Source organism: Ochotona curzoniae, unplaced genomic scaffold (assembly GCF_017591425.1).
Source record: "Ochotona curzoniae isolate NIBS_2020 unplaced genomic scaffold, NIBS_Ocur_1.0 contig_1014, whole genome shotgun sequence".
In the NCBI taxonomy this organism is placed as follows: Eukaryota; Metazoa; Chordata; class Mammalia; order Lagomorpha; family Ochotonidae; genus Ochotona; species Ochotona curzoniae.
Genome location: NW_024464920.1, coordinates 39,047,004 through 39,071,502, shown reverse-complemented (window position 1 = coordinate 39,071,502; position 24,499 = coordinate 39,047,004).

The window sequence follows — 24,499 nt, the reverse complement described above, 5'->3', positions numbered from 1 at the left end:
CTCATTCAAACCTTTGAAATCCAATGTGTTTTTTGTTTTTTTTTAAGATTTATTATTTTTATTCTTTTTTTTTTTAAAGATTTATTTTTTTTTATTGGGAAGGCGGATATACAGAGAGCAGAGACAGAGAGGAAGATCTTCCATCTGATGATTCACTCCCCAAGTGAGCCCAACAGCCGATGCTATGCCCATCCTAAGCCAGGAGCCTCTTCCGGGTCTCCCATGCGGGTGCAGGGTCCCAAAGCTTTGGGCTGTCCTCAACTGCTTTCCCGGGCCACAGGCAGGGAGCTGGAAGGGAAGCGGGGCTGCCGGGATAGAACTGGTGCCCATATGGGATCCCGGGGTGTGCAAGGGGAGGACTTTAGCCACTGAGCCACCGCGCCGGGCCCATTCCAGTGTGTTTTTTATACTCACGGCAAACCTGATTTGGACTTAGCAGTTTTCAAATGTTCATTTGCCATTTGTTGCTAGACTGCTGCATTAAAACAACTCAATCAAATGGTACATAATTATTTCACTTTAAAAAAAAGATCTGTTGCAGTCCCCCCACCCCATCCCCTTGGCTTTGTTTAGAAGCCATATTATATCTGTGGCCTGCAAGGACCGACTATTCTGTCCAGAATGAGTACGACTCAGCCTGCTGAGCATGTTGCAAGGCAGTGGGTCTACCAGAACCCAGTGGTATTTTGCTTCTCTGTTAACACTGTGTTCCAATACAGGTTCTGCTATTAATCTTCCAGAACCTGGGCCCAGCACGATGGTATAGTGGTTAAGGTCCTTGCCTTGAACGCACCCGGATCCCATATGGGTGCTGGTTCTAATCCTGGCAGCTCCACTTCCCATCCAGCTCCTTGCTTGTGGCCTGGGGAAGCAGTCAAGAACGGTCCAAAGCCTTGGGACCCTGCACCTGCATGGGAGACCCTGAAGAGCTCCTGGCTCATGGCTTCAGATGGGCGCAACACCGGCCGTTGTGCTCACTTGGGGAGTGAATCATTGGACAGAAGATCTTTCTCTCTCTCTCCTCTCTGTACATCTGCCTTTCCAATAAATAAATCTTTAAAAAAATATATTCCAGAACCTTTCCCTTTTCATGGCCTCTGGCCCAGCAACCTAATGTTAAAACTAATTTGAACCCAAGAGAAGGCCTGTCCTGAGCATCCCTGAGGCAGTGCTCGGTCAGCACCTGTTTCTAAGGCTGGACACTGGTTCTGTTCCTGCTCCTTTACTCAGGCCTTACTTACCCTCAGCAGTGCGTCACAAGTCCTGCTCTCGTCCCCTAACTGCGTGGGCCCTGCCTCGTTAGCCCTCTGCCCTTGAGCTTTGTCCGTTGCATTGTGATGTCTTGCCCGTCCCTCACCCTGCCGTTTCAGTCTTGTGCCAGATGTACATAAGTTTCCTTTGATTAGATTGTAGCTTGTCATATTGTTCATCTGTCAGATCCTAACTGTTCAGTTTCTGAGATCCATGGTAGTGCCCAGCCTCCCTACTGATTTTGTGGGACATTACCCACTAGCCTTACAACACTCTGGTTTCTCATCAGAGGAGAATAAGTCCAGTGAATAGAATTGATGCCCCAGTGCTATTGAGAGTAATATCTCAGGGGAAGCAAGTAAAAAGTTTTGTTTCTGAGGTTCACTAGAAAGCGGTTTTGAAAGACGTATGAATCATCTTAACACAGTCGTTACGAAGGACTAAAAGAGGTGGACCTTTGAAATCCTTTTTGTGGGCTGGGTCCACATAATCACCCCTTTTGGGAATACTCCTTATCCTTCAGTGTTTTGCATAGGAGTTTCCCACTCCTGCTTTTTACTACACAGCTATCCCTAATTCAGCCTCGTGTCTCAGCATATCCCAAATCAAACTCATCATCGTGTCTGCAGAACCTGTTGCTTTGGCCTCTTGAGTTCTGCCAAGGACAGCCCTGGGTGTCTCCTGCATCACTCCCGACAGCAAAAAAGTTACCAAGTTTTCCTATTCTGCATCATTAGCATCTGAAATGACTTCCTCCTTGCAGTCTCCATGATCAACCCACCGGTTCAGGCTCTACAGCCTCTCCTCCGTACCACTGGAATCACCTCCAGCTCTGTTTCCCTTTGCCTTTTAAATTCTGTTTACAAAGCAAATCTTTGACAGCCGAGTTGACTGTCAGCTCAATTCTCAGTTCCTGCACTCTGTAATAAAATCCAAATTCTTAAGCCTAACTTTCAAGGCCCATCCATGTTCCATTCCTAAGATAATGGAATCTCCTCCTCCCCAACTGTACTTCAGCCAAAATGGAATTATCAACTCCCAAATATACCCTGCCAACCCTGGGTCTTGTCTGTAGCATTCTACTCTTTTCTGAACTTCCCTAGCCTCTTGTTGATTGAAATACAATCTCATCCTTCAAGTGCCAGTCAAAAGTGCTACTTCTTTCCATGAATACCTAGATTTCCCAGAACAGAATATTCTGTTGCTCCATGTATATATTTTATGTGTGTCTATAGTATGACCCTTACTAGATTTTACATTGTAAATGTGGTTACATTTTATGTATCAGCATCTTATTACTGCTTAAACTAATGAAATCATTCAGTCAACAAATACCAAGTACCTGTGATTTGCAAGTGTGATATGGGGAACAGTGAACAGGGCATATTCACTTTAGAGGGTCATCCATCCTACAGTACATAGCGTAGATCTTACACTTTGTAAGCACTTAACTGTTGTTTGTTAAATACATAAATTTCTCATTTATTTGAAAGACATTTATCCAAACAAGAGATCAACTAAGGAGGCCTCAGAGAAGCTGAATTAGGAGTTATCTATGTACACATGTTTGATTCTTAGTTTGCTCTTGTAGTCCCTGGAAAGCCAGCTCACAGAGTGAGCCCTTTGCTGGAGTTTTGTAACAATACTAATTGTGATAACAGCCGGTGAGTTTGGGCATTTGATTTCCAAACTTGTTACATATGAGAAGCAAGCAGACTAGGGGCAAGCCACAGTCATACAGCTACAGTAAGACTGACAGCAAGGGAGATCCTAGAAGAGTAAGGCAGCCCTGTGGCCTGGGAGGGCAGTCGAGGACGGCCCAGGGCTTTGGGACCCTGCACCCACGTGGGAGACCTGGAGGAGGCTCCTGGCTTCAGATTGGCTCAGCTCCAGCCGTTGTGGCCGCTTGGGGAGTGGATCATCGGATGGAGGATCTTCCTCTCTGCCTCTCCTCTCTGTATATCCGCCTTTCCAATAAAAAAATAAATAAATAAATGAAAAAAAAGAGTAGGGCAGCCATTTAGTAAAGGGTCACACAGCTCTGCATGCCACAGGGGGATCTGAGGGTTTCTCTGTGTGCTAGCTCATTGCCACTCTACTGAAAAACCTGAATAATCTAGCTGGATTATGTTTAGAAGGCACTATTTTAGTAGGCAGGAAAGATTAATATATTGGAAATTTTGCCAACCAAGATAATTAAAAGTAAAACATTTTGTGTTTAGATAAATCCCCTGACATCTATTAAATTCACTTACCCAGAACGACTCCTCCCGCCCCATCTGCAGCCTCTCCAGCCAGGGTTTTGTTGTACTTACCTGTATTACTTGATTCGTATGCCTCAGAATATTCACTGGCTCTTAGTATCTAGTTCAATTTTCATTCAGTAAATTTTATTCCCTTTTTATCTGCACAAGCCTCTTCGAAGGCCAACGTAGGACACAAATGATTGAAAGATGTCCACCCAGCGCTTGTGTTGGGAATTCTTAAAGGCTGGTTGAGGAGGTAAGGCCCACATCCTTGAACCAACTGAGGGTGCACTAGAGTGAGATGCAAAAACAAGTCTACAACACAAAAAAGAGTTTGTGCTGAAGGATTGTTCGGGGAAAGATGATGCCTAAGCAGGAAAGATTTCTTAGAGATGATCCTCTTAGCCAGAAGTGGAAGATGTGGGAGATCATTGTGGGTAAAGAAAACGGCCAGGAGGAATACGCAATAGAGGCAAGAAAGAGCGAATGGTGTTCAGGCTGCAGGAAAAAAAAAAACTGCCCTGACGGTGGATGTGAGTCCCAGAGTAGGACCAACAACAGAACTTGGGAACAATCCCGTTATCTTGTACATATCCCCGGGACTTTTTCTAATGTCTTCGTCTTCTTGGGTTGCCATAGCAAAATACTATAGACTGGGTGGTTGCAAAAAACAGAAATCTCTTTCTCATCATTTTGAAGGCTGAGAAGCCTAAGCTCAAGGTGCTAGCTGATGGATTTTGTCTGTCTTCCCTCCGTGTGGTCTCTCTTCCTGTTCTGAGATGGCAGGCTTCAGACTGTGTGCTTTGTCAGAGAAAGCAAACTCTAATATTTTTAGAAGGTCCACAATCCTATTAAGACACAGACCTCATTACCTCATCTTACCCTCACATGGGACAGGGACCTTTAGGGCTTCAAAATACAAATTTTAGAGAGAAATAAATGGCCAGTGCAAATATACCATTAGAATGCAAATTCCAACACTGTTTGAAAAGCCCCTGAAAATGAAGTGTGATGTATGCATTGATGCTGCTATTGCCTTTTTTTTAAGTGATGTATTTTTTGCAAATCAGAGAGATGGGGGGAAGGAGAGAAACACGGATCTTCCATCCGCTAGTTCATTTCCAAATTGATGTAACAGACAGAGCTGAGCTAACATGAAATCAGGAGCCAGAAGCTCTTTCCTGGTCACTTTCGCATAGGTGGTAGAGCCATAAACACGAGGGCCGTTTTCTGCTGCTTTCCCAGGCTATTAGCAGAGAGCTGGGTTGAAAGTGGAGAAGCTAGAACACAAACCAGTATGCCCATGTAGGATTATAGCTGTGACAGGCTGTGGCCTTAACTGCTGTACAACTACATCAGTCCCATTTTGCTAACATTTAGATAATAGCTAGTTGCCAATCCACAAAGATGAATTGATTTGCTTTCTCTATATTCTTCTCACAAATAAAATAGTATAAATGTAAAGTTCTTCCTTGGACAAGACCATCTGAGGATCTTACTTCTAAAATATAATACCTAAAGCTGTGGACGTACCTGAAGCTAAGAGTGATAGTTAACAGGTTCATGGGGAAGTGTTTGTCTAGAAACTTTCTTTAAAAAATATTTATTTATTTTTATTAGAAAGGCAGATTTATAGAAAGAAGAAGAGAAAGATCTTCCATCCACTGGTTCACTCCCCACATGGCCACAGTGACTGGAGCAGAGCTGATCTGAAGCCTCCTTCAGGTCTCCCATACAGGTGCAGGGTCCCAAGGCTTTGGGCCGTCCTCCACTGCGTTCTCAGGCCAGAAGCAGGGAGCTGGATGGGACTAGAGCAGCTAGGACATAAACCAGCGCCCATATGGCATCCCAGCACCTATAAGGTGGAGGATTTAGCCATTGAGTCATTGTGCCAGACCCACCCAAACACTTTTTATAGCTTGTTAAATGCTAAAGAAACTGGGAATTTATTAGCCCATTGAAAGAAGGATCTAATAGTTGTGAATTTACCTTTAAGCTGTGAGAAGATGAGGTTAGAGTCTTCCCTACCAGTGTGTACCAGCAAGATGGGTCTTGGTCTTGGACAAATGACTGAATGAATGGTTGAATGTAAAACAAATTTATTTATTAGCACTTGACTAAAGTTGAATCATATACTTCTCAAAATAAACTTGTTCTGAGTTAGCTAAAGTTTTTTTTTTTTTGACTGGTGGATCATGCCTTTTCAGAAAATTAAAAATAAACCACAAAATCAGGTATTTTAAAATTATTCTTTCACAGACATGTTCATTATAAATCCAGTACACATATTCTGATGAGTTGGCTGCTTTATGTAATTGAGAGCCAATTTCAATGTTTACATGACAATGAAAATATCAAGCTTAAGTTTATTAATATGTAGCATTGGCAGAACACCAGGCGCCTTAATAGCAATATGGACAGAAAAGATACTCTCCAAAGAGACAAGTGATGTTCTTAAAAAGATCATTTATGGGGATAGTGCTATAACTCAACTGGCTAATCCTCTACCTTCAGGAGCCGACATCCCATATGGGCACCAGTTCGTGCACTGGCTGCTTGACTTTCAATTGAAATACTTGCTTGTTGCCTGGAAAAGGAACCAAGGGCAGCCCAAGTCCTTGGGATCCTGCACCCACATGGGAGACCCAGAAGAATCTCCTGCTTTGCATTGGCTCATCTCTGGCCATTGTGGCCATTTTGGGGAGTGAACCAGCACAGTGAAGATAGTTTGCTCTGCCTCTCCTTCCCTCTGTAAATCTGCCTTTCTAACAAAATAAATAAATTTTAGAAAAAAGTTCGTAAAGACATATGACTTTATAAAGTTTTATAAATGAGAAATAATTGAAAAGATAGAATCAGATTTTCAGTATGGATGTTTGGTGTGATTGGAGTTCCTGTTACAGGAAGACCCAAGATCAAAACATCTAATGTTTTGGGACTCATCTGAACACATATCAGCACTCCTCACCTGGCATACTTGACAAATAATTTGTCAAATGTATTGGGATATGAAGCAGGAGCACTGTATATCCAATGGGTTCCATCCCCCCCCCCGCCAAGGGGGACTACAGAACTGCTAATAACGATGATTGCCATTTATTACCAGATATGTGCCTAGTACTACATCAAGTGCTATATGGACAGTGTTGACTCTACAAACTTCTACTGAGCAAGGGAGGACGTGAAGACTGAAAGTAAGTTAAGAAAGTTGTCTCCAATCTATAGGCCTTTGGATTGCAAAGCAAGATTTGAATAAAGACTGCTAAGCTTTGCTACCATCCATTGTATTCCAGCACCCCTCGACATGAGTTCCTTGAGCTGACAACATGAGCAATGTAGGAACTTAATGGGAATGTAATTCTCAAACCTTACCCAGATGTGCTGAATCCACAGTTCCGCATGGAACCTTGAAATCTCATGTAACCAGCTCCCAAGAGATACTTCCTCTTTTTTTAAGATTTATTAATTTTTTAAATTGGAAAGTCAGAAAAACAGAGAAGGAGAGACAGAGAGAAGCGTCTTCTGGTTCACTCCCCAAGTGGCTGCAATGGCTGGAGCTAAGCCGATCTGAAGCCAGGAGCCAGGAACTTCTAGGTCTCTAAATGGGTTCAGGGTCCCAAGGCTTTGGACCATCGTTGAATGCTTTCCCAGGAAGTGAATGGAAAATGGAGTAGCCAGGTGCCTATATGGGATATAGCACATGCAAGATAAGGACTTCAACCACTAGGTTACTGTGCCAGGCCCCCCAAAAGGTTCTAATGCACACAGTTCAAGAACTGTATCTCTACCACATTTCTTCAGGCTTCAGGAAACATAGCTAATATTTTACTTTGTCAGTGAAAACCCAGCAAATTACTATCACATCCATTTCTCTTTTTAAGCAGTGTGAATACTAGTCCTTATACTGGGGACCGCATTGTGGCACTGCGGGTTAAGTCACTGTTGGCCGTGCCAGCATGCCATAATACAGTGCTAGTTGGAGTCATGGCTGCTGGGCTTCCGCTACTGTTTCCTGCCAATGCACGTCAGAAGGTAGTAGATGAGAGCCAAAGTATTTGGAACCCTGCCACGCACTTGAGAGACCTACATGGCTCTCATGGTTTCTGGTTCCTGTCTGAGCCTGGCCCAGCTCTAGCTATTGTGAGCATCTGGGGAGAGAATTATCAGATCTCCCTTTTAGTCTCTCACTGTGTCTCTGTCACTGTACCTTTAAAATAAATGCATAAATGAAACTAAAGCACAGAAAGTACAATTTAAACATTTGTACAAATAGGATATATAAAATGAACTCCAAGGCTAACTACACAATAGCATTATTATCCTTCCAAACTATGAATCTTTTTAGATGTCTGGAATCTTTTCAAAACCTGAGTGCACTCAGCTCATCCTAAGCTGTAACAGATAAACCAGGTTTATAACATAATCTGAGACATGAATATCCTGCCAAGAGAACAAGAAAAGGCAAAAGCTCGCAGCCCATGGGAGATGGAAGAGCCATCAGCCATCAGGATTCCAGGCTGTTGCTATGGCTGGCTATATTGCCAAATAATGAAATCTATTGACATTAATGCTGAGCTGTCGTTGGCATGTTACATGGTGATTGAGAGTTTCTAAGCAAAGTTACTGGAAGTCATTCAAGTATTCATGATGGTGTAAGAGGTGAATTGGAGACACTTTCAAAAAAAAACTGTTCCCATCTCCTTGATGAGAAAACACTTGGAATGACACACAGTAAATTTATATACAGGCTTATGTGGCTGAAATTGATTCTTATTTCCCTGGGAATTTAAGAATCTTTTTCCTAGTGGATAACTGGTATACAGCTGCAAGGGTTGGCTACACACGAAGCCAATATTTACGCTGTCTTGCTAGAACAAGGAGGGGCTCGTGCTCTGTTCTCTGTCTGACACTGAAAGCCTGCGACACTGAGCTAATGCGTGCTGCCCCACAGTCTTCCTAAGCGGTTCTTCACTGTTTTGTATTTTATCTCAGAGTTGCTTTATTTATAATCTTATTAAACCTCAAAGAAACCCATATGGTGGAAGGGAATGGGGAAATTTTGTGATTCCACTGTTTTATTCATTTTTGAAAGAATTCTGTTGAAACATGCTTTCTTCTCAAAGAATGAGTCCATTCTTTGCGACGGGGTGACTTACACAGATGGCAAATGAGATTTCACAATGAACAGTTTGGCTGCTATACACTCTGCAGAAATGTGGGCTTTTTTTTTTTAAAGCAGGTATGAGAAAGCTTTTATTGATCTCTGCTGTTTCTGCAGTTCAATAAACCAAGCCTTGCAAATAATACAGATTTTTGTCCAAATGTAGATACAGCAATATTGGGTATGCAGTCCCCAATTTCCAACCATTTCTGGGTTCTTTCGAACCTTCTTTATTTGTACTGCTTATTATTTTTATACTATACTGAGAACCCGCTAAGGGCGAACTTGACGCTTGGTGCTTTCCAGAAGGTCATATGTGCACGGTGCAGTACTCTGACCTACAGCAAGCACTGGAACAAATGTTACATATAAAAGAACATTTGTGGGCCTAGTGGCTAAAGTCCTTGCCTTGAATGCTCCAGGATCCCATATGGGCACCAGTTCTAATCCCAGCAGCTCCACTTCCCATCCAGCTCCCTGCTTGTGGCCTGGGAAAGCAGTGGAGGATGGCCCAAAGCCTTGGGAACCTGCACCCATGTGGGAGACCTGGAAATAAGCTCCTGGCTCCTGGCTTCGGATCAGCTCAGTACCGGCCGTTACAGCCACTTGGGGAGAGAATCATTGGATGGAAGATCCTCTCTCTCTGTCCTCCTCTCTGTATAGGTGACTTTGCAATAAAAATTAATCAATGTTTAGAAAAAAAATTACATTTGTGTTCTCAGCAGATGTGTCTATAAGCAAAGTCATGCCTGCTTTCTCAAATCCCAGCTCTGATTAACAGAGTCTTGACATAATACAGATCATCTTTTAGTGAAAAGAAATAGGGGCAAGAATTCAACCAATCAATGTAATATGGCCATTAGGATCATTGGCACTGAGTACCTGCAGCCTGATGCTGCTGCTAGCTTGACTGCTCACCACTTACCTGATCTTGAGCCAGCCCCTTAAACCTCCTTGTCTTGGTCCATTTTGTGTTGCCAAACAAAACACCCATTAGGCACTCTATAATTGAAAGAGGCTTGTTTGGCTCATGAGTGTGGTAGCTGGGAAGTGTGAACAGCCTGGCAGCATCATCTAATGAGAGTCCCCTGGGTGTGTCACCACATGGCAGAAAAGTGGATGCACCTGTGCGAGATGACAAAGGCAGGAGAGCAAGTCAAAAAGGCCACTCTGATTTGTAAGAACTTCCTCACAGTCCCGGGAGTCCTAGCCCAGGCTCCACAGAACTATCCAAGTCTCCCAAGATACTTTATTCATGAGGGTGAATCCCTCAGGATTCCAAATATTTCTTAGGGGTCTCACTCACCATGTCTTAAAAATATCCCACCACACTGTCGCCTCGAGTAATGAAGCATAAACAGGAGTTTTGGCAAGTAAAAACAGCAGTTCAAAACGTAGTTCCTTGTGTAATGGAAACTGTCATATCTAGTAACATGTCATTTAACTTCATGGCATTGTAAATTTCTATTTTTCTTTCTATTGTTGATTTTGTACCATGACTTTTCATTTAAGGGAATGTACAGCAGTTATGTAATGGAGACTAACATTCAGATGTGAGGATGCAGTGTGATATGCATTTCTGTTTCCAGTCAAAGATGGACTTACAGTGAAACTGTTTATATTATATCTTGACAATAGGATTCTGGACTCTCTGCCTTTGTCCATGCCCACAATGATGGACATATAATTGAGTATGAGTGACTATATGTTAGTAATGATATAAAGGAACTAGGTGGGGAGGGGAGGGAATTGGGGAGGAGATAATGGAATATGGAACTGTATCATAAAATGATAGCAATAATAATAAAATGTGGAAAAAATAAAAATTAAAACAACAACAACAAAAAAAAAAACAAATCATAGTTCCTCCTAAGCCTCTACTTGCCATTTTCTAGGGCTGTTGTAAGGGTTAACTCACAGAGTCCTGGGAATAATGCCCAGTGTGGTAGTTGGTTGAGGTACAATAGCCAGGACTGGCAGTGGTGCAGTGTGTTAAACCTCTACCTGCAGTGCCAGCATCTGTATGAGCACCGGTTTGAGTTTCAGCTACTCTGCTGCTGCTCCAGCTTCCTGCTGTTGTGCCTGTGAGGGCAGCCAAGTACTTGGGCCCCCTGTAATCATGTGGAAAATGATGGAATTCCAGGGTATAGCTTGGCTCAGCACCAGCCATTGCCACCATTTGGAGAGTAAACCAACCAATAAAGATCTCTCTCTCTCTCTCTCTCTCTGCTTCTCTGTGCCTTTCAAATAAAGTGAATGAATGACTCATTTATATAAAACATTTAGCATAGTGATCAGCACATAGCAAGTGTTTGGTCAGGGAGGGCTCCTGTTTTTACCTGTTTTGTGGATTCCTCAGTAGGACATTTGTTCAAGCCCAGGTTCTATCTGGAGTACTGTTTTAGGGACATCTTTCCTTAACACAGCTGAAACCTCCAGGAAGTTCTACACAGTGGCATCCTAAAATAAGAACTTAAGAATAGAGTTTGTGGTAAAAGCATTGGGCCATAAATCAAGAAAGTCAAGATTCCAGATGTGATTCAACAACTTCCTTCTTGCTGGTTTCAACGTGTCATTTCAACCTCCTAATCTTTTAGCCCATCCATGATTGACCCGTTTTGATAAAATCTCCACAGTGTTAGGAATTGTATCTAAACTCCTTAAGCGTATGAGCAACTGCTATGGTTTATCTTTTATGTGGGCAGCATGCTCATTTCACATACAGAGACACAAAAATGTGTGTCCGTGAGTCAACAGTGCCTTGTGTGAAATTTTTCATCCATTCTAGGAACTTTTCTTCTGGAACAGTTAACTCCCATCTCTATCCTTTTTTGGTGCTGTCTGTATGAGACTTGTACCTTTAGATCTGCCATCCCTGTTAGATTAGAAATGAGAAATGTTTTCAGAGGAAGCCTTGATTAGGAAAAAAAGAAATGACCTGTGTTTTTCCATTCCGACCCAGTGTGATTTCCTCCTCCACTCTTGTCTATTTTTTTCTTATTCATTCTAATTATTTCCCCTTTTTCATATATCCATCGTGTGTGTGTGTGTGTTGAAAGGGAGTTACAGATCTATCTCCTTACATAAGAATAGCATCAGAAGTTAAATACCTACCATTTTCTGAAAACTATGCTAGGGACTCTTGTAATTTTTTTTTTTTTAAGATTTATTTTTATTATTTTTTTTCATTGGAAAGGCGGATATACAGAGAGCAGAGACAGAGAGGAAGATCTTTCATCTGATGATTCACTCCCCAAGTGAGCACAACGGCCGATGCTATGCCGATCCGAAGCCAGGAGCCTCTTCCAGGTCTCCCACGTGGGTGCAGGGTCCCAAAGCTTTGGGCTGTCCTCGACTGCTTTCCCGGGCCACAAGCAGGGAGCTGGAAGGGAAGCGGGGCTGCCGGGATAGAACTGGTGCCCATATGGGATCCCGGGCGTGCAAGGTGAGGACCTTAACCACTGTGCCACTGCGCTGGGCCCCGACTCTTGTAATTCTTTAGACAATCCCGAGAAGGGAATGAAATTTAAGTGCTTAAGTAATTGAGAGAGTGAGAACTTTAACTCAGATAGGTCCTGCCAAAGTCAACGACCTACAGTCTCTCAACTAACTTTTTGCCTTATTAAATCCCAGTATTCTAAAGTCTTCCCTGGAAGCAGCTCTATTTTATTATGTTTCTTTGAAACCCTCCCCCAAGCAGATGCACTCACAGAAGCGTAGGAGACGCTGTGTAGGAGCGTGCACTATGTGGCAGTGCATGGAAAATACGTGTTTAGTAAATGGAAGAAAGGGGGACATGCTGGGCTTTGTATGGTTTGTACACTTGATTCTCTCCTAAAAGCTCTTCTTGGGGGACCAAAACAGGCATTTAGCAGGTGCATTCACTGCTATTAAACATTTCACAGTGCACAAAAACAAAGTGTAAATATAGGTGGGGAGGGTATTTTTTGAATACAAATCATAGAGTTACGATGGCCACCAAGGAATGTAGAGTCCCTGTTTTCCCAACATGCATCAGGCCTGAATGGCAGTGTTATGATTATGGTCTCTGTAGTCAGGAACCTGAGAGTTTTTTTAGGCTTTCCTCTAAGGGTTTTTCTGTGATTGGGTTAAAGTGTAGTTCAGAACAAATAGACGCTCTGTTGGCATTGTAATATTAGTAATATTATATATTTTGAAAACTAGGAAGACTCGATTGAACATTGAACAAAGCCATGATTTCTGATCTATAGAAATAAGAATAGTCATACGTGAAAGGAATAATAAATGCAGTTTTGAATTTTTTTGGCTGTACTTCATTTTGAAAAGTAGTTAATCGGGCTCCACCCTATGGCACCTTGGGTAAACCACTGCCTACAATGCAGGCATCCATGTGGGCACCGGTTCAAGTCCTGGCTGTCTCATCTCTCATCCATGCTAAAGGTCTGGGAAAAGCATTAGAAGATGGCCCAGGTGTTTCTGCTCCTGCACCCATCTGGGAGACCTGGATGAAGCTCCTGGATCTTGGCTTCAGCCTGGCCCAGTTCTAGCTGAAATAGCCATTTAGAGAGTAAACCAGCATTTGGAAGATTCTTTCTCTCATTCTCTCTGTCTCTCTGTGTCTCTGTCTCTCTCTTCTGTATCTCTTTCAAATAAATAAATCTTTAAAGAAGAAAAATAGTTCATCAAAATCAATCTCTCAAGATTGCATTAAACCTACTACTTGATTTAGCCAAGGCATGCTAATGGCTGTAGTAAGTAGTCCTGAGTTCCAGAGGCCTTTCACAGTACAAGTTTATTTCTGACCCATGCAGTATGTAATGTAGCTGACCTCAGTCAGGCACTGATCCTCTAAATGGAAACATAGGGACCTGTCCCTATTGTGACTCTATTTCCCCTAGATATTCAGAATCTCTCCACTAGGTTCCAAAATAAAACCAGAGAATATATCGAAAACTAAGCCAAAGATTCTGATAGGTGAGGTCTGGGTACTCATCACTTCTGCACATACCTTGTTGGCTATTGGCCACACCTAACAACATTGGAGACAGGGAAATATATTCTAACCAAATACCCAGTAAGAAAAGGAAACGAGGTCGTGTGAACCACACTGCAGCTTCTGCCACTCTCCATTTTTGTCATATGGGTTGACAATGTCTTATATGAAGAATCTATAAATACTCTTGTTACTATTGGTACACTAAACACAATCTAACAGCCATTATCCCAGCCCCCATATCATACAATGGCCAGTGTTAGAGAAAAGGCTTATGAACTTTGGCATTGAACAGGATGTCCAGCGCAAGAGGCACCCCTGCCATTTTGTAAATGGTCCTACCACTTTAGCTGTGCTGCCAGAGGGCTATCCTAGACTCTGAGACACAGTTTAGCTGCTGAAAATGGCTGACAAGAATAGTCAGAGACAAAACAAGAAAAGAAGCAGAGTCTGTTGGCCTGGGCCGAGAAGAAAGCTACTGGCAGAGGGCACATCTGCAAGAGACCACCTGTCCTCCAAGTAGGTGTCAGTACTGTCACTCCCTTGTACTGTCACTCTGGGTTGGAGAATAAGAAGGCTCAGTTGGTTATGATAGTACATGACATGGATCCCATTGAGTTGGGTGTCTTCTTACCCACCCTGTTTCCTAAGATGGGGATCCCTTACTGTATCACCATGGGAGGGCCCAGACAGTACACTACTGTTGCCTTCATGTGAGTGAACTCAGAACAAAGGGAGCTCTGGCTAAGCTGGAGGAAGCCATCAAGAGTGGCTACAAAGACAGGTATGATCTGCCACCACTAGAGGGGTTTTCTGCATTCTGGGGCCCAAAGCTCTGGCTTGCATAGCCAAGCTGGACAAGCCAAAGCTAAAGATCTTGCCATGGAGCTGGGGTAAATGTGCACTGCTGAGCTCCCAGTGCATAATAATATTCTCAAAAAAATAAATTTTGGGGGGAAAAATTTGGGGAAGAACTAACAAACTCTCATATAAAGAAGAACAAAATAAGTAGAAAATAGAGGTAAAAGATCCTTATACCATACATTTGACTATTTGCCTAAATTTAACATTGTCAAGGCCAAAATTTGTGATATTTGTCTTTTTATCTGTAGTCTTTAGTCAACACCTAACATACTGTAGGGATTATAGAAATGTTTTTCAGAAAAAAAAAAAAGCTGAATTGGAGGCATGTAGGGAGTGAAATAATTACTTCCGACCAGCGAGTTGTCACAAGTCATTCCATGTGCAACTCCAGGTGGTGTGACTGACAGAGTAGTTGTTATGAATACCTTCCTTAGAGCTGTGTAACATGCAGCAGCCTGCACAGGTGTGTGTAGAAACCATGGGCAAAAAAGAATAGGGAAATGCATCCAGGAAATCATGGAACTTGAGCTGGTCTTTGAAATACACAGATGTTTTCTTTTTCCATAGATTTATTTGTTTATTATTGAAAAGGCAGATTTACGTAGAGAAGGAGATAGAAAGATTTTCCATCTGTTGGTTCATTCCCCAAGTGGCCACAATGGCCACAGCTAGCTGATATGAAGCCAGGAACTTCTTCCAGGTTACCCACATGGATGCAGGGTTCCAAGATTTGGGCCATCCCTGACTGCTTTCCCAGCCTACAAGCAGGGAGCTGGATGGGAAGTGGAGCAGCTGGAATACAAACTGATGCCCATATGGGATCCTGACATTGTCAGGAGAGGATTTAGCCTTTGAGCCATATGCCGGGCCCATATATAGATTCCTATAGGTGGAAAGAAGAGCACGGATGCTTCTGACCAGGAAATAAACCCATGCAGAGATGCAGAGTAAAGGAACTGTAAACCAGTGAGTTGAGGATTATGCTGGGACCAGGAGACAGTAAAACAGGGGCAAGGAAATTACTCTGCTAGTCAAAAATGGAGAGCATTGATTGCTGCACTGAGAAGCATGAAGTACTTTTTGTAAACGATTTGAAAGAAACTTAGTTGAACAAGCCTTATTTTAAGAGGCTCAGACCACCTTGTGCAAAAGACTGGAGACATGAAAGGCAGGAAGGCCACGTTGGAGGCCTCCTACATAGTGTAGCTGAGAGGTGAGAGATGCCTAACCTAGATAATCATCAAGTACATAAAAGAATGTGGTGAGAGATCGGCTGCTCCAGGTGCAAGAGAGGAGTGGAAAAACTATCCCCCAAGTGTGATTTAGAAGTCAGTGACAGTTATTAATTGCAAAAGGAAGTTTTAAAAATAGTGTGTGCAGTGTAGCTTGCATTGCATTTATGATCCCACCAGCAGAACACCTACCATAATCCCTGGCCCAGAGCTTAGGAATGAGGTCAGATGAAGCTTGGTGAATTATCAGCCCCTGGACAGTGGAATAATATATTCCAGCCAGGCGAATAGCATAGGCTCCTCAGTGATTCTTTTTTTTTTTTCTAACTGTATTCTTTTTATTTTTTTTTACAGTTATTATTATTGTTATCATTTTATGGTATAGTTCCATGGGCTCCTGTTATTTCCCTTCTCCCAGCCCCAATTCCTCCCCCCCCCACCTAGTTCCTCTATATCATTACTAAAGTTCTTTATACACAGTCATATGTCCATCACTGTGGGCATGGACAATGGCAGAGTCCAGCATCCTATTGTAAAGATATAGTAAACAGTTTCATTGTAAGTCCTTCTTTATCTGGAAGTAGAAATACATACTACATTGTATTCTCAGATCTGGATATGTTAGTCTCCACAGCTACTGTAAATCCCCTCAAATGGAAAGTCATAATACAAAATCAACAATAGAAAGAAAAAATAGAAACTTACAATACCATACAGTTAAATAACATGTTACTGGATATGACAGTCTCCATTACACAGCTACTGTACATCCCCTTAAATGAAAAGTCACAAAACAAAATCAACATCAGGAAGAAAAAAGAAATTAACAACACCATGAAGTTAAATAACATACTACTAAATGACTAATCTGTAGCTGAAGAAATGAAAATCAAGAACCTTCTGGCAGAAAATGATGCTACTGGGCCCTGAGCAACGGCGCAGTGGTTAAGGTCCTCGCCTTGCACGCCCGGGATCCCGTAATGGGCGCCGGTTCTATCCCGGCAGCCCTGCTTCCCTTCCAGCTCCCTGCCTGTGGCCCGGGAAAGCAGTCAAGGACGGCCCAAAGCTTTGGGACCCTGCACCCACGTGGGAGACCTGGAAGAGGCTCCTGGCTTAGGATCGGCATAGCATCGGCTGTTGGGCTCACTTGGGGAGTGAATCATCAGATGGAAGATCTTCCTCTCTGTCTCTGCTCTCTGTATATCCACCTTTCCAATAAAAATAAAATAAATCTTTAAAAAAAAAAAGAAAAAGAAAATGATGCTACTGTATGATCTATGAGTCATTGAAGAATTTAATCAGAAGAAAGTGTTTTGAAGAGATGAAACTAACAGAAAACATCAAAACCCATGCAATATAGTTTCTGCTGATTTTTGTTGGTGAAATATGTCTCTTTTAGACAACAAATCTATGACATTTGACTGAGCTTAAGCCATTTACATTCAGTGTTAATATGTATGGGTGCTACTTCGGTCCTGTCATTTTAGGAATGGGTTGTTGTTTGGTTTAGTCTTCTGTTGTCATTTTACTGGGATGTCATTCACTTTTGCCTTTGGCTTTGTTTGGTGCTATTCCTCTTCTCTGTCAAGAGAACATCTTGGAGTATCATTTGTAGGGCAGGTTTGGAAGAGGCAAATTCTTTTAACTTTTCTTTACTGTGGAAGAATTTTATTTCATTTTCAAATGCAAAAGAAAGCTTTTCTGGATATGTTATCCTAGGCCGACAATTTTTTTCTTTTAGGATCTGGAATATGTCACTCCATTTTCTTCTGGCCTGTAGAGTTTCCTGTGAGAGATCTTCTGTGAGTTTAATTGGCATTCCTTTATATGTCAATTGATTTTTTTTCACGGGCACATTTCAGGATCTTTTCCTTATGTTCTATTGAAGAGAACTTGATGATCATGTGTTTTGGTGAAGATCGCTTTTGATCAGGTCACTGCAACACCACACCGTTGTGTCCGCTGCTTTCCTGTGTCCGTCAGACTCCAGGTACCCCTCTGCTGTTGTTCTGTCCTCTCCTATTTTCTGGAATGTGCCCTCTCTGCTTCATCCTGATTAAATGTTTCTCCGTTAGTTTAAAAGTGTCCTTACCCTATTCTGCCATCTTGATTCTCTCCTTTTCAGTGATTCTTAAAGATTTCTATGTGTGGCTAGTTGGGGAGATCTGGCCTAGCTTACCTATTACTGAGTAACAAACAGCTCTCAAACTTACTTGCCAAACAATTATTTCTCCGCCTGTGACTTTGTGAGTCATGAATTTGGAAAGGGCATGCCTAGATTCTCTTTTTCTGCATGATGTTAAAGGTAATGGCTGGGCCTAGAGGATCCCATATGATTTCCCCAGTTACATGGGAGCTCTCATCCTTTGGGGCTGCTTCAGTGGCTTGAAGTTCTGATTTCATACTGCTCTCAAAATAATCACACTTCTTACAAGGAGCAAATAAAAAAGGGGGGGGGGGCGGGTAGAGCTACCATTGCCAGGAAGGGCCTGTGTCTGGAGCAACACTTGTGTCCCAGTCTCTCTGCCAAAGGTTGAGATCCAGTCAGTCTGTAGCATGTCCATTGCGAAGCACACGTGGGATGGGAGATATTTTCAAGCATTTTTGAAAAACATGCTCTGCTACCAGAGTAGCTATGGAAATCACCCGAGGAGCAGCTGCAAACCACTGCCAACTCTATGTGTGGCTAGGTCCCTGCCTCCCACCTCAAGCTTGACTAGAGCTAAGCCCACTTCTGTGATAACGGCATTGATCCATCAATGAGGGCAGAGCCCTCCAGACCAAATCACCTCCTAAGGCCCCATCCCTGAAATGTTTTTAAAAAGAAATTTATATAAAAGGAACAAAGTTCATTTATTTCAAATACACAGTTTTAAGAGCAAAATGAAGCTTCCTGTCTTAGCCTGCCTTCCTCTGGCCCTCCCTCCCATCCATGCCCCTCCTTCCTTATTTAGTTTTTCATTCTTACAGTGGCATGCTTTCAGTTTTCTTTACGATCATAAGCTTAATGCACCACATAAAGAATTTAACAAGTAGTAAGTTAAAAAAAAAAAACCACTATTCCTCAAGAGTATAGATAAGAGCTGTAAACTAATCAAATTTCTCAACTCAGTTCACTTACTTGTATTACCTTTTTTGGTATGCTGTGTTAGGATGCCCCACCACTTAAAACCATCAGAATGATGATAAAATTTCCGCATGAGCTTTGAAGGATTTTTTTTTTCCAAATCATAGCAATGGGCATTTCCTTTGATGCTTTTCTTCACTGAGGCTATCAATTCAGAATCATACATTGTGTCCACTAGGAATCATACATTGTGTCCGCTAGCTCTCATTGTGTAACAAATCACCCTATAAAACTCAATGGCTTAAAATCAAGGGTCACCAAACTACAGCCGTGGGGCCAGGGAGGTATTTTTGTAAATGTGATTTTATTTAGACATAGCCACATCCCTTCATTGGTGTGTTATTATTAATGGTTGTGTGGCAGAGCAGAGCAGAGTTATAGCAGAAAGGATACATCCGGTGCCTCTGCCATTGACTCTGAATCTGACTTTGCCCATCACTCACTGGGGAGCTTTTCTGCTCTCCACTGGCTCACTTCACTGAGGCCCAGTTCTGACGCTGTGAGCTAGGCTGTAATACAAAGGGCTTCAGACAGTTCACCCCAAAAAATACATAAGGAAAAAAAGAAGCATGGGTGTCCGAATTTTTTTTGCAGCAAGATAAACTTCTTTTAATTGTATGCTTTCATGACCATTTTTGAAGTAGCCTCATTGGTGATGCTTGATGGATGTTAGCCAGTGTAGGATGCTGGAATACCAGAGAGCCTTTCCACCTGAGTTCTCATCCTCCATCAGGCTAGTGGGACTAGTTGGAAGATGTGCATCCCGCACCCCAGTTCCTATGCTGAAACATCATCTTCAGGGGCACTCTGCTGATTGGGCTCACTGACCTTATCAGAGAGTTACAGGGGAGCTGTTTGCACCTTTCCATCTCCTCTGGGGGTCATGTTTTTCAGCCCCCTTGGAGGAAAGAATATTCAAGGTGTCATGTAGGAAGGAAGGACCAGGCGCCCTCTCCAGACACAAACCCTGCTGGCACCTTGATGAATTTTCCAAACTCTGGAACTGTGAGAAATAAATTTCCATTATTTATAAGTCACGCAGTTCCAGGTATTGGAGCACGATAGCAGGAATGGACTGACATGTAGGCATGTGCATATGGTAGTGACCAGGCTGCAGCAGCGCCAGCAGAGGTAGACAAGGTCCCTCGAGGCCTTGGCCCAGAAGTGACACGCCGTCACTTCTACCACATTCCTTTTTTGACCAAATCAGATTGCAAGGGTAGCCAGGTTAAGGAGGCAGGGAGTAGTCTACCCCAAGATGAGAGGAGCTGCAAAGGGTATGGAATTGATAGAGCAAAAAGGACCGTGGCCATTCCTGCCAAGAATCTACTACAGAGACTGGAAAGCCCAGCGGGCCTGGCTTGGGAGACAGAGGTTCTGACTTGACTGCAGATTCACTCTCTGACCTTGAACACATCATTTTGTCTGGGCTTCCGACTCCTTAGTTCTGAATTCTATATTAATGTTTGAAAATACCATATTCTGTTCTTGTTTGCATTCAACAAATGTTTATTTTCTTGAAATATTTTTTTGGACGAGACTTGCAAATACTCTCTGTGTTCTAATGTGGTATTACTTGGGGCCAGCATAAGGGAAAACATCTGCTTTTATTTTATTCCCTTGACAGGGATTCTAAATATTTGTAATTTACATGAAAAAAATTACAACAGTCCTATTGGGTTTCTTTCAAATGTGAAGAAAGAGAAAAGGTTTTGCAAATGAGAATATGATAGAAACCACCTTTGGAGGAAAACAATCCAAAGATGGTGTTTGCGCAGAAGGCCTCAAAAATAAAATCCCCAACTCCTTGCCTTCACCAAGAGGTGCTGGAAGAGAAGTCGTGTTGGAGAGATTTAGGCTGGCAGACTCTGGAGGGTGCTGGAAGAAGGGTTATGACGACTGGGTCTTCAGAGCCCTTGTAAATCCTCTTCCAAGTAAAGCTAGGAAGACATTCCTGGACCAGGCACAGGGGCTTTGCTGGAGCCGGGGCCTCTCCCCGCAGTCCCCAGGAAGGGTCCTCAGGCAGCTGCCTTCAACCAGGCGCTGGCTGACTGCGGTTGGCACTTCACTGGGATCTGACCCCTCCATGATCTAACTCCAGTCCTCAGCGTTATTCGGAGCGCCTCTGAATGTAGGCAGCCGGTCTCACTCCAATCAGCATATGAACCATGGAGCACCTCACTCTTTCCAGATCAATCCAGCCAGGTCCCTTGCTCCATCCCTGAGCTACTTGCTCCTCATTCTTGTTCCTATTCTTCTCTTTCTCCCTCTCATTGTTTATTCAAATCATAGCTTCAAAGTCAAGCAAATTCTCCTGCCTTCTCCCGTGCGGTCATGGGGTCTGCAGCAGGCAAACCTTAGTAATGGGTTGCAGCATGCATAAGGCAGGGCTGTTATCCTCCCTCGCCTCTGCCCAGTGGGCTTGTCACACCTCACACGCACACACATGCACGCACACACTCCCCCAGCTTGACTGACTGTATCCAAATAGTAGAAATGGAAAAATTCAGATAGGGCTTATTTTCACTTTAACACATATAACTTCTGTGAGATTTCAAGATATAATATTTATTGTGCATTGTCTGAGAAGGGACACGGAAAAGGGTGTATTTTGCAGTGGCCAGTCCCTCCAGTTTGTGCCAACCTTTCCCCTGGCTTACATGGCCTCAAGTCCATAGCCTTTGACACACAGCTGAACGTCATCACAAGTGCGTGTACGGTCTCAGGCCTGAGTCAGATCAGTGGGGTTGGCATCATACCTCTCACCCTGCCTGACCCTGTGGCGTGGGGCAGCACATCTATAGTTAGAGTCTCCTGCCCTGGCTGTCATCAGCTTGTTGCCCTCCTCGTGCACCCGAGATGTGCTGCCCCACATCACAGGCCCACTGGGACTTAAGCAGAAGACAAAGAAGGGCCTGTGACAGCACTGATGCCTCGCTGGTGGCAGAAGTGACACTCTGAGACTCGCAGGGCTATCCTGCCGAGATGGACACTCCTCTCTCCTTCCGCCTGCCATGCTCCTTCTTGGGGGCACAGATGCCATCCTGGAGGAGCACATGGAGGAACATGGATCTGCTTTGTGGGCCCCTCCCAGCTGTGCTTCCAGCTGCCAGCCAGCACCCGGTGCCAGCTGCGTTAGTGAGCGATCTTGGAGCTTCCAGCCCAGCTGAGTCTCCACAAACAAATGCAGGCTAAGGCAGCATCACCTGGTGCAAAAGCACTAGCTGGCAGAGCCCAGGGAACTCATGGAACCGTGACACGCGGGATAGTGGTATGTCAAGCCACTGGTTTTTACTAACAGATGGCCGATGCAGATGTAACTTCACTCAACTTTGGTGTCTTCCTCCGTCAGGTGGGATCAAGGACAGTCCCTAGCAGCAAATGATCCACTAAGAGTTAAGGGATAATGCTGTCTGTCTTTGGCTATGCTCTGCTACCTATCACAGTCATTACTTTTTTTAAAAAAATTTATTTATTTTTTGTTGGAAAGGCAGATATCCAGAGAGGAGGAGAGACAGAGAGGAAGATCTTCATCCGATGGTTCACTCCCCAAGTGACCGCAATGGCTGGAGCTGAGCCAATCCAAAGCCAGGAGCTCCTCCAGGTCTCCCACGCGGGTGCAGGGTCTCAAGGCTTTGGGCCATCCTCCACTGCTTTCCCAGGCCACAAGCAGGGAGCTGGATGGGAAGAGGGGCCACCAGGATTAGAACTGGCACCCATATGGGATCCTGGGCGTGCAAGGCAAGGACTTTAACCACTACACTATCGCGCTGGGCCCACAATCATTACTTTTTATCATGCAGGGAAAGGACTGCCATGAATCAAAAAGCAGACCTGAATGAAACAGGTGGGGGAGGCAGGTGGAGGTCCTAAAGGCACCTAGTGTTGACTGAGCACGTACTAGACACTGGCCTCTCACGTGCACAGCTTGTTTTTCACAGAAACGTTGTTAGGCACATTTATTAAAGATTCATGTATATATTTGAAAACTGGAGTTACAGAGAGAGATCTTCCATTACCGGTTCATTCTCCAAAGAGCTTCAATGCTGGGAAAACGCCAGGCCGAAGCAAGGAGCCCAGAATTCCAATACGAGTCTCCCTTCCAGGCAGGTGGCAGTGGCCAAACACCAGAGCCATCTTTGGCTGTTTTCCTGAGCACATTAGCAAGAAACTGAACTGGGAAGTGGAGCAGCTGCAACTCTGGCTCTGGCTCCCCTATCGGATGCCAGCATCACAAGTAGCAGCCTAATACGCTGCACCACAACTCCTGTTCCTTAGGCATGTGTTGTTATTATCATCATTGAGGCAATGTGCAGAGAGGTGGAGAAATTTGCCCGAAGTCTTAACTGCAGAAGCTAGTACCAATCAGCTTGAACCCCTGGCTCCCTGACTCCCAGGCTCACTCGTTTTTTCCTGCTTTCTCATGTACTTCAGGTAGAAAGGTTTCCTGAAATCTCCCCAAAGTATAATCACTGTTTTCTGGTTAGAGATGACATGATCAGCTTGATCCCACTCAACCCGATCAGCATCGTGCCTGTGACAGGAAAACTGGAGCTAGAATGCTTCACTTCCGCTAGGAGTCATGACCATCTCACTCCCGAGAAACCCGGTTTTTGAGCTTGTGTCCCTTCTCCCAGAAGCCATTTGCAGGCACGTGAAGTTGCACCTTCTTGTATTTTTCTCTAAAACATCACCTTGAATCTCCCAGGAAGGGCTCCCTCCCCGAGTCCATGCTCCATGCTCCTTCAATTCTAGAGGGAAGTTAACATTTTCTCTCACAGAGCCAGTTTGCTTGGTAAAGGTCAGTACAAAGCTGATAAGAAAAGCCTGGACTGGCCCTTTAACCCAGGCCTCCAGGCCCCTGGCCGTAAGCTCACCACGGATCTGCATCCAATAATAAAATCTGCCCTGAGCCTGGGAGCACTCAGCTCATTCCTGCCTTCCCTTCCCATGTTCGTTCTTTCCCTTTCCCAGTCTCTTGCAAAATCCTGTTCCAAAATGTCAGTCAACCATCAGCTAATGGGATCAGAAGTTGCCTCACAGTCACACAAACCTCCTGGTTCTGGCAGGGGCCCCCCATCACTCCAATGTCCCAGTGTGACCTCCTAGCCCCTGTGACGTCAGAAGACATTTCAGAGCAGCTTTATAAATGGAGAAACTCATTCGTTATTTCCCCCCCCCCAAGGATCAAGAAAAGAAAATGTTATGAATAAGGAAATTGTTGGTGGGTCATTGGCTGGGATACTGAAATTTGAACATGGAACAATTAATTTGAGGATAATATAAACAGGTTTCATGATACAGATTTTAGGAATATGATATGAAGAGTCTGTTGTTTTTAATTCTAGAATGTTCCTGCTCCTAGCACAGCCTCCGCCCCCGAGGAGCCCCCTTACGATGACTTGGCATCCTCGCTCTCTCAGCTCCCTACCCTGTGGATTATTCTCTCCTGCTCGTAGAGCACAAGTGAGCTCATTCGCTTAGGGCTCATGCGCTTGCCCAGCCTGCGTCGGTTCTGCTTTCCTGTTGTGTTGCTGACACACATTTGTTAAGAGTTCCATTATGTTAGGGTTTATTTTTTTTCCTACTCTCTTCAGAAAACTTTTCAAAGGATTTTTTTTTTTTTTTACTTTTTTGGTTTTG